Consider the following 11,267-nt stretch of genomic DNA (forward strand, 5'->3'; position numbering starts at 1 on the left):
CGTCGATTAACGTTGAGAGATTAATTTAATGTCGATTAATGTTGAGGGATTAATTTATAACCCACATATAACATTAATGATTATTTTGTAACTTTTTAAACATCAGTGGAGAAAACAAAAAATAATTTAAACATTAGTGAATAACTGTAGAGTTTACCCAAAACAATTGAGTAATCCAAGCGCCGGCCACATTTATTAAAGTTAAATTAGATTGTAAAAATACATCTATGCCATTCCGAATTTTAATTGGAATGAAAAACTTAAATTTTAACTTTAACTTTCACTTCACTTTCAACCTAAAACTAAAAAAAAAGCCTGAAATATCTCAACCCACGCAGCCGCCGTCCTCACCGACCCACAACCAAACGTCGCCGGCCACCGCTCCTACGGTGGCGTTTTCCTCTCGTCCGGCGTCAGAACGACCGGTGAACTAAACCCAAAGGTCTAAAGGACCTAAAAACACCTCTCTTCCCTTCTAACCCTTTTCCTCAATGCTCGACCGACAGCTTCCAAGGGCCCCATGGCCACCGCCGCTCTAGCCACCATCTTGGTGGCGCTCTTCCTCTCAACGACCGCAACATTGACCGGAGAAGGTCATAGGCTAATCCAAACGAACCAAAACGCTTCGGCTTCTCTCTCAACCCTTCGAGGCTCACACAACCGGTCCCCACTCTCTACTCCGACGAAACCGATGACTAAACCTCCGGCGAGTAAGGTAAATCGACTAAAACTCTTTTTCTACTTCCTATTTTGTTTGCTTCGAAAACACAGAAAAAGAAAACATATATAAAAAAAATTAGAGAGAAAAAAACCTTCTCCGATGTTGGTATTGCTTCGGTTCCTTGAAAAGAGGGAACCGCTGTGTTTACATTGATTTTCCAATGGGGAAGTAAGTTCCCGATTTACCGAACGAAGATGTATGCCATAGACCTTTACTATTGTTTTCCCCGGTTCCCCTCTCACAGTTACATCCCTTTGAGTATTTTTTTTTGTTGATGAATGCTTCCTTCCTCAATTTCTGGTTGCTCTCTCTAAAATGATGGCCCCCCTTTTTGCTTCTTTTGTATGCATTTCATATATGGAGAGAACATTTTTGTCCTCTCTCATGCGAGGCCGTGCGAGACTGTTGGAGGCGCTCGTCCTATGCTGCTCTGCCCCTGGCGAAGGGTGGGGACCAGCTTCGGTGGCTGCTAGACAGCAGTTGGTGCTGACGAGAGACCACTGCTACGTTCGACGGGAGGCTGCTGGCTGACTGGAAAGGGGACAAGCTGCGTATCTGCATGCACGGATAAGGGGCCACCTCGTGACTGTCCTGGCCATTCGGGACCACTGGTGTAGCGGCTGAGGTGGCGTGGGAGAGCTAATATGAAGATCGGGACCACTGATGCGTGGTCTTCACGCTCAGGCTGATGTGGCTGTTGTGTGCTGGAATGGGAATTGTCTCGGCAAAATTAAGGTATTACAGTCATTTTAGCTCATATTTTTTTTAAAGTATTTTAGCCTCACATTTTATTTTTAGGGTAAAAATCTTTTAACATTTGACCGTCATTTTGCCCATTTTTAAAATATTTTAGCCCTTAAAGTTTCATTTTATGATAGAAGATTTTTATTTTGAAGCGTTAATCATTTTTTAATTAATAATTTTTATTCACATAGAGCTCTTTTGCTTCAAAATAAAATGTTGGAGGCCAAAATATTAAAAAAAATAGTGACTAATTAGTCAAACGATAGAGACATTTTTGGACATTATGTCAAAACATTAATTTTTTTTTATCAAATACTCAACTACTCACACAAAACAAGCATATCTTTTTTTAAGAGGATCATAATTTGAATTCAGTTCACTTCAAGAAAAAAAATAATTTGATTTCAGTCATCTTCATATTGTCAATAATAATAATAATAATAATAAAAGATTAATTATGTGAAAACTTAAAAATTGAAAATTATTACGTCAGTATCATCATTAATTTTTCAATAATAAATGACCGAAATAGAAAAAAAAATATAATATTAGGTACGTTTTTGAAAACAATGATAATCGAATGAATAAAACATAAATAAAGTAATAGATGAGTAGCTAAATAGATAATTTACTCTTTTTTAATTATAGGTGAAACTCTCAATTTTGAACCCTCGGCAGGTGCCCCTCCATACTAGACACGGCGCTGCATATATTTTATGCTAATTAAATCGAAGTATTTAATGAGTAAACTGAGAAAGCCTAAGAAACAACAATCTAATTTAAAGTTAAAATGACAAAAATAGACGTAATAAAAAATGCAATAAAAATCATAATATTTTAGATTACACGTAACATAAGAAGTTTAACTTTTTCCTAACATTTTCGGTTCAATCGGAAATATTATATTCTTCGTAACATTTTTAGTTCAGCCAAATTAGGGAAAAGTTAAAAATTTTAAGTAATGTTCAACCTAAAATATTATATTTTTCTGATAACATTTTTCATTGTGTTTATTTTTACTGTTTTTGACCTTAAATTAGACTATCGAATGTCGTACCGCAGAATTATCCAATTAGATAATGGTGTGTAGAGATGGATTTAAGAACGCTGTCTGGTATGTTTCCCGTTAGGAGATTCCCTGACAAATTTAATAACAGTAGCCCATTGAGACTCCCAAGTTCTTTGGGAATCTCTCCTCTGAGACAGTTATCTGAGAGATCCATGCTGGAAACAAGTCCTAGTGTGGTACTATACTCGTCCTCTCTTCCTTTCATCACCAATACCGCACCCATCAAATTAATGATAGAATCTTCTTCACAATTGTAGAACAACCCAAAGTTACTAACTTTTTATTTAGTGGCCATTGCACTTAAACAATTTGGAATAGCTCCTGAAATGTTGTGTCCAAAGTCCAAGTTCTGAAGAGATTGAAGAGCGCAAATTGTATGAGGAATATGCTCTTTAAAGTTATATGAACGGAGACTTAATGCCAAAAGGCTAGAGAGTGTCACCAATCCATGCATGTATTCTTCCACTAATGATTTTCACCGAGATGAATAACAAACTCCGTACAATTTTTCCATGTGGAGGGTAATTCTTCAAACATGCTATTTTTCTGAAGGTTTAGCATTTCAAGACTTGTATGACCTAAAGAAGATGGAATTTTTCATGTCAAGTTGTTTCCCCAATTTAAGAACTTCAACTCCTGTCAACGGTTCCAGCAATATAGAATTTTTCTAGAGAGAAGATTTGTATCAATGTGAAGAATGTGAATTGATGTTATTGATGAATTGCAAACAAATTCAGAAAGGGGTCCTGAAAATAAATTTCTGGACGGACTTAAATATCAGTCTGAAGGTATTGGCTCATAGAATTGGTTTGGCAACAGTTTTGGAAGTGGACCAGAGAATCGGTTTAAACTCAGGTCGACATTGTCTTCTACATTCAAATATGAAATCCTTCCAGTAAGTTGATTAGAGGAAAGATTTAGAATTTGAAATTTAGTGGAAAGGTTCAAAAATGAGACAACTGAAAGTCCTGCATGGGAGATGTCTAAACGAGACAACTTCTTTTGGAACTTCAACCACTGAGGATGCCATTGACTCAATTCGATAACGTTACATTGAAATGGGGGAATCCAACTTGAGTTTGGCTCAAATCTCATCATGTTTTTGGATGCCATCAAAGTTGTCAACCTCGTGAGATGAAAAATGAGTTTCTGATACAACTCCTCCCAATTGATTTTGCTCAATATCTAAAACTTTTGACATTTTCAACTGCCAAAAACTTGGAGGAAAAGTACCATTTAATTGATTTTCTGAAACATCAAAGAGCTTTAAAGATGATAACTCCCCTATTGACAATGGAATGGGACCAGAAATATTGTTTTGAGCAAGGGACAGATGAGCTAAAATTTTAAATTGCACAAGTTGATCTATTAAATGGCCAAAAAGTTTGTTATCTGTCGTACTTAATGACTGTAAGCTATCTAAACTACATTTAGACAGAGTCTGTAGGATTTTTTATATGTCTTGATCAATTCCATTATATGACAAATCCATCTCCTTCAATTTGCAAACATCTCCCAAAGAGGCTGGTACTTTTTCTTATAGCTGATTGGCCGGTAGATTAAGATAAATGAGAGAGTTCAGGCAATGGCATTTGAAATTTCGCCTTCTAAGTTGTTAGAACTAAAACCCAAGGACACGACCTCATATCTATCTGTATCCCTCCCACAAGGACACGACCTGATGCATATGTTCAGGCACGTTTATGAGATTTTGATGACCTTATAACAAACATAAAATTTAGGCCTCTATGAAAAAGAAAATTGAATTGTAAGAGTAAGTAAAAGTAAATCAATTTGTTCGTAAATTGTATTTTTATTACCTTAACAACTTATCTAATAAATAATCAATTGGTTCAGATTTCTTTTGGTTTGGGTTAATTTTGGTGTGTGTTGCTTTCAGTTCATGTTAATTTTGGTTCAAGTTGCTTACGGTTTGGGTTAATTTTGATTCGGGTTGCTTTTGATTTCACTAATTTTTGGATTGGATATGATTCGGGTCGGGTATAGGTCGGGTATCAGATCAAATTTGATTACCATATTCAGGTTAATATCGAGTATTGGGTCGGTCAAATCGGTTGGGTAATCGGGTTCGGGTCAAGTTTGTCAGGTCTAGGTGGAATAATGATAATACATGTTTTAACTCTCAATAATAAAATTTATTTTATTAAGCTAGGGTGATTATAAAATAATATGCATTCTAAATACTCTCAACTATTTAACTATCAAGTTAAGGTTATTATAAAGTAGTATATGTTTTAAATACTCTCAATTATTTAACAATAAATGTTCAATCATCATGCTGCTCCAACTTGTAACCTCTAAGAACAACAATAATTCTTTTAACTACTGAAATAAATTTAAATATTAGAAAAGATAATAATAAAAGGATAAACTACAAATGGAAAAATAGATACAAAAGGTATTAAAAAACTTATTTTAATATATCTATCAATCATTCTTCTTTATCATAAAAATATAATTTAATGAATATTTGTTTTAAACAATATGCTAAAATTTACCTAAACATATATAGAAAATTTTGATCTAACAAAAAAATAACAAAAACTATAATTTGATGGGTATAATTTCTATTACAATATATAAGAAGATGGGATAAATTTAGATATTAAATTAAAATATTACAACCATGACAATTATTACAATTTACTTATTCTCATTTCTTCTTCTCATTGCGCCTATTTGTGTTAGCTTCTGCTATGGAAATTCGAAAGTGCTTTGCATTGAAAGTGAGAGAGATGCTCTTTTGAAGTTCAAGAATGATCTGATCGATCCATCGAACAGACTATCATCCTAGGTTGAAGGTGGGGATTGCTGCTATTGGAATGGTGTTGTCTGCCATAACTCAACAGGCCAGGTCCACCAACTGCATTTGGTCGCTCCAGTTTTAGCTCCTTTTAGTCGGGTACCACTTGCTGAATTGGAAGCTTACCGTCGTTCAGCTCTAAGAGGCAAAATAAATCCTTCTCTGCTGGAGTTGTAGCATCTCAATTGGATGGAGTTGAGCAATAACAATTTTAGCAGCATTCAAATCCCTGAGTTTTTGGGTTTGCTGGGGAGTTTAACATATCTTAACCTCTCTCAAGCAAGATTTCGAGGAGCAATTCCTCGTAACCTTGGGAATCTCTCAGAGTTGCAGTATCTTGACCTCGAAGGTAATTATTTATTGGAAGAAGAGTCTTCAATGGGTTTCTGGACTTTCTTTCTTGAAGTACCTTGATTTGAGTGAAGTGGATCTTCGTAAAGCAACTGATTGGCTATAGGTAACATTATCCAATCTTCCTTCTCTGTTAGAGTTGCACTTGTCTGATTGCATGTTACAAGATGATCCCTCTCCGATCAGCACTATCAATTCTACCAAATCACTAGTCGTTCTTGATCTTTCTGTGAACCAATTATCTTCATTTCCTATGTCGATATTTGGTCTTCATGGTATCGTGTCCATTGATCTTACTGTCAATTATTTGAAAGGCCCAATTCCATATTACTTTGGGAACATCTAGTTTCTTGAAGTCCTCCATCTTAGTGCCCTTATGTCGCTTGAAGATTTCAACCCATACAAAGTTTCCATACCCAACTCTTTGTATAGTTTAAACCATCTTCAATTCCTTGGTCTTACTGGAAACAATTTTCAAGGTCAAATTTCGAGTGCCATTGGTCACTTGAGCTCTCTCATTCACCTTGATCTTTCAGATAATCAACTGTAAGGAAAAGTACCAACCTCTTTGGGAGATGTTTACAAATTGAAGGAGATGGATTTGACATCTAATAGAATTGATCAAGACATATCAAAAATCCTACAGACTCTGTCTAAATGTTGTTTAGATAGCTTAGAGTCGTTAAGTACGGCAAATAACAAACTTTTTGGCCATTTAACAGATCAACTTGTGCAATTTAAAAATTTAGCTCACATGTCCCTTGCTCAAAACAACATTTATGGTCTCATTCCATTGTCGATAGGGGAGTTATCATCTTTGAAGCTCTTTGATGTTTCAGAAAATCAATTAAATGGTACTTTTCCTCCAAGTTTTTGGCAGTTGAAAAATTTAGAAGTTCTAGATATTGAGCAAAATCAATTGGAAGGAGTTGTATCAGAAACTCATTTTTTTAATCTCACGAGGTTGACAACTTTGATGGCATCCGAAAACATGATGAGATTTGAGCCAAACTCAAGTTGGATTCCCCCATTTCAATGTGAAGTTATCGAATTGAGTCAATGGCATCCTCAGTTGTTGAAGTTCCAAAAGTTGTCTCGTTTAGACATCTCCCACGCAGGACTTTCAAATGTCATTCCCACTTGGTTTTTGATCATTCCCACTCAATTTCAAATTCTAAATCTTTCATCTAATCAACTTACTGGAAGGATTTCATATTTGAATGTAGAAGACATTGTCGACCCGAGTTTAAACCGATTCTCTGGTCCATTTCCAAGACTCTTGCCAAACCAATTCTATGAGCCAATACCTCCAGACCTACATTTAAGTCCGTCAAGAAATTTATTTTCAGGATCCCTTTCTGAATTTGTTTGCAAATCATCAATGACATCAGTTCACATTCTTCACATTGATACAAATCTTCTCTCTGGAGAAATTCTAGATTGCTGGAGCTGTTGACAGGAGTTGTTCTTGAATTGGGGAAACAACAACTTGACAGGAAAAATTCCATTTTCTTTGGGTTATACAAGTCTTGAAATGCTAAACCTTCGGAAAAAATAGCATGTTTGGAGAATTACCCTCCACATTGAAAAATTGTACGGAGTTGGTTATTCTTGATCTCAGTGAAAGTCATTTCAGTGGAAGAATACCTTTGAAGAGCATATTCCTCATACAATTTGCGCTCTTCAATCTCTTCAGAACTTAGACTTTAGACACAACAACATTTCAGGAGCTATTCCAAATTGTTTAAGAAATTTAAGTGCAATGGCCACTAAACAAAAATTTAGTAACTTTGGGTGGTTCTACAATTATGAAGAAGATTCTATCATTAACTTGATGGGTGCGGTATTGGTTGATGAAAGGAAGAGAGAACGAGTATAGTACCACACTGGGACTTGTTTCCAGAATGGATCTCTCAGATAACAGTCTCATAGGAGAGATTCCCAAAGAACTTGGGAGACTCAATGGGCTACTGTCATTAAATTTGTCAGGGAATCTCCTAACGGGAAATATACCAGACAGCATTGGCAACTTGACGTCGATGGAATCTCTTGATTTGTCGAGGAATCAATTGCATGGTGGAATCCCTTCAAGTCTGTCCAATTTGAACTTCTTGAATCACTTCAACGTGTCCTACAACAACCTGACAGGACCGATCCCAACAGCCGCTCAACTTCAAAGCTTTGATAACTCTTCCTTCATGGGCAATCATCTCTGCGGGCCTCCTGTCAGTAAAAACTGCAGCACTGATGGTGTTCCGATCGATGCTACAAAGAATGGAGACAACATAGGAAGAAGTAAACTGAATGGGTTTTATTTGAGCATGGTTGCAGGGTTTGTAATGCGATTTTGGGGAGTGGTGGCTCCCCTCTTTTTGATAAGGTCTTGGAGCCATGCTTACTATTGCATGAACCGAATACCACAATTGAACAATTGTAACTTTTTTTTGTGGGCTGCTTAGGAAAATTATCTAAAATTAATTAGCCTAGTGCATGTAATCAAACCAATCCCTATATATATAAACATGTACTTTAGTTTCAAATACAAATTAATATTTAAACTCGTTAATGATCGCGTCATCCATAATTTCAACTAGTAAAAAATCACTCATTTTACTTTTTTATTCTACGTCATTATCTCCAAAGATAATTTTTTATTTTTTCTCACGCAAATATTAAAATGGATACTTATTTGAAACTTAATTATAAACCGATCAATGACATAAAATAGATAAAAGATATGTAGTTTTTATTGATTAAGACTATAACACGGTGAACATGATTCATGAAATAAATTTTACTCTGTATAATGATATGTAAAAGATGTGCAATAGCTAGAACGGGACCAAGGATTACACATAATATCAATAACAAAAAAAGATTATTAGAACTTAATTTACTTACCATTAAGTTAGTAATATCAAAATTGCTCGACAATGACGCAACTTGCAGGGTATCTATAAGCAAGAATCAGTTAAATGAATGATCTAAACGTTACCATATTTAATTAATTTTTCTTTTTGATGTTGTTGACAATTTAGTACCTAAACTATCAATTTCGATTCGTTTGCGTACTTAAACTTTTTTTAAAAAAAATTCAAAACATAACGTAAATTTTGAACATGAGTACTAAAATAAAACAAAAATTAAACTTTAGGTATGATTTTTTTTTAAAAAAAATAAAAGTTTAGGTAATAAAACGGATCAAAATTGATAGTTTAGATATTAAACACACAATTTACCCAAAAATATATACATTTTTTAATTAATATGGAGTAAGTACAAGGTAATATATCAGGGGCGGATGTACATGGGGAGCCATTGCACACCCATTATTTTGAGAAAAGTGTTAAATTTAGTTTAATTTGTTAATAGGAATAGAAAAAAAATTTGCATACCCAAAATTTTTTAGAATAGGGTATTAAAATTTTAGACTCTCGTTTTTTAATTTCTAGATCCGCCACTACAATATAAGTTCAAATACCACTCTCAACCTTTCAACATTTGTATCTATGGTGTTCGAACCCGAGCCCTAAAAAAATAATAATAATTCATTTATCACGGAGATAACTTGGTTCGTGCCCAAAAATATATACACATATAAACAAATATAACACCCACTAGTGCAATATAATGGTCAAACCAAAAGATAACTTATTTTTATATCTTCCTTTTGGGTGAAAAGAGGTGCAAACATGTTTCCCAATTTCAATCATGAGGTAGAAAAATATATATTATTTAATGACCAAAGGATACGTGAGCAATTTCAGCACAAATACTTTGGGTAAAATAATTTTTAAAGCAACTTACGAAGTGGAAAACCATCAAATTATGAGCAATATGATGCAGGAAAATATGGCGCCTTTTCTCAGATGGTTTGAATTGCTTGAATCAACTCCGGTTAGTGCTCTTTATAGGGTTGTGTTCTATTATGTTCTTATCGTTTCGTGTTCGAGGTGAAAGAAAATATTATTTTATTTAAAAAATTTATGTTTAAACGGTTATAATTACAAATTGTGTTATATTATTAATAAATTTGAAAAAATAAATAAATATATATTACATTGTAATTATTTTATATTATTAATTTTTTTAAAGAAAAATTGAGTTCAAGTGATTGTAATTATAGATTATATATTTATTGTTTTGTTATTTGTGATTTGAGCTTATTTTATTCGAGTTTTTGGGCTTTTCTTTGGCTGCCTTCAATTCTTTCATTTGTCAATCGCCTTCGCTTTTGATGTCTAAAATAAGGTTTAATATATTTTAAGTGTCTAAAATATATCTTAAATTAACTTTTGATGTCTAAAAATTTTTTTGTTAAAAAATATATGTGTAATGTTTTTTACATTACATTTTTAGGTGTCTACCATTATATTTTTTATTTTTATAATAAAAAAATTATTTTTAAGCGTTGTCTCTCTCCCTTCGACCCCCCATCTCCAATGACGATGAAGAGTCACCACTGGTTAGATTTTGTTTGAAATAGGATGAGGAACTCAATTGTGGCAGCTATGTAACGTACTCTTAGAAAATATCACATGACAATCCGAAAGTGTAGGTGGTAATATAAAAATTTAAATTTTTTAAAAAATTAAATAAATATAAAATAATATAAATTTGTAAAATATATGTTTGAGAATTTTTATTTTTTTTAACTTGTGCTTTTTTTAAAATCCAAAAAAGTAAAAGAATCTAAATAACTTTTTCAAATAATATGTTTTTCTAAAAAATATAATTTTAAAATGTTGAATTAATTTTATTTTTTCTAAATTTAATCATGTATCAAATTCCAGCGATGTCGCATGACATTTTATGATAGTATCACTTCATTTTTGCTGGCGGAATTAATCAATTGGAGTGCAAGATAGGTGATAACATTAGATAGTCTTAAAATTAATTAAGGTACGTTTAGATAATTATTTTTATATCGAATATTTAATATTTTAATAATATATTTTAATTTAAACGAAATATATAATATTATTTATTTATATCGATTCATATTTATCAAATATTTAATCAATATTATCCTTGAATAACCTCTTCGTTATATGAAAAAACTCCTATGTAACCAATAGTGGCGGAATTTGAGGGGGCCAATTAAAAAAATTGTATATATTAATTAAAATATTCTAATATTTTTATTAAATCAAATTATATCTTGAAATCAAATAAAACGAACAACTCAAAGAAGATGAACAATTAAATACTAAAAATAAAAAGATTTTTCTATATCTTGAAATAAAAATTGAAAAAGGAACATAAATTTTCATTTGTCTAAAAATAAAATAATAATATAAAAAATGATTGCTAAGCTTATTTTGTATAACCAAATTTAATAATAATAAAATAATAACTAAAAATGATTGCTAAAATAATAATAAATGATAATTAAGTGATTTTTAAATCCAAAAGTAGAATGCACATCTTTTGTATAACCGAATTTAATAACTTATTATACATGTTTCTTAGGGAGCTAAACTTAATTATTTAATATATATTATATAAATATTAATATTAATATTAATATTTTTTAATATTTTGGGTAAACTAGACGT

At 32.7% G+C, this 11,267-nt stretch overlaps 1 pseudogene; it reads left to right on the top strand.

The window, feature by feature from the left end:
* The first annotated feature begins 5,181 nt into the window (after positions 1-5,181).
* LOC120133654 lies at positions 5,182-8,168 on the top strand (annotated as a pseudogene).
* The last annotated feature ends 3,099 nt before the right edge of the window (positions 8,169-11,267 follow it).

Source organism: Hibiscus syriacus, unplaced genomic scaffold (assembly GCF_006381635.1).
Source record: "Hibiscus syriacus cultivar Baekdansim isolate YM2019G1 unplaced genomic scaffold, ASM638163v2 tig00110584_pilon, whole genome shotgun sequence".
In the NCBI taxonomy this organism is placed as follows: Eukaryota; Viridiplantae; Streptophyta; class Magnoliopsida; order Malvales; family Malvaceae; genus Hibiscus; species Hibiscus syriacus.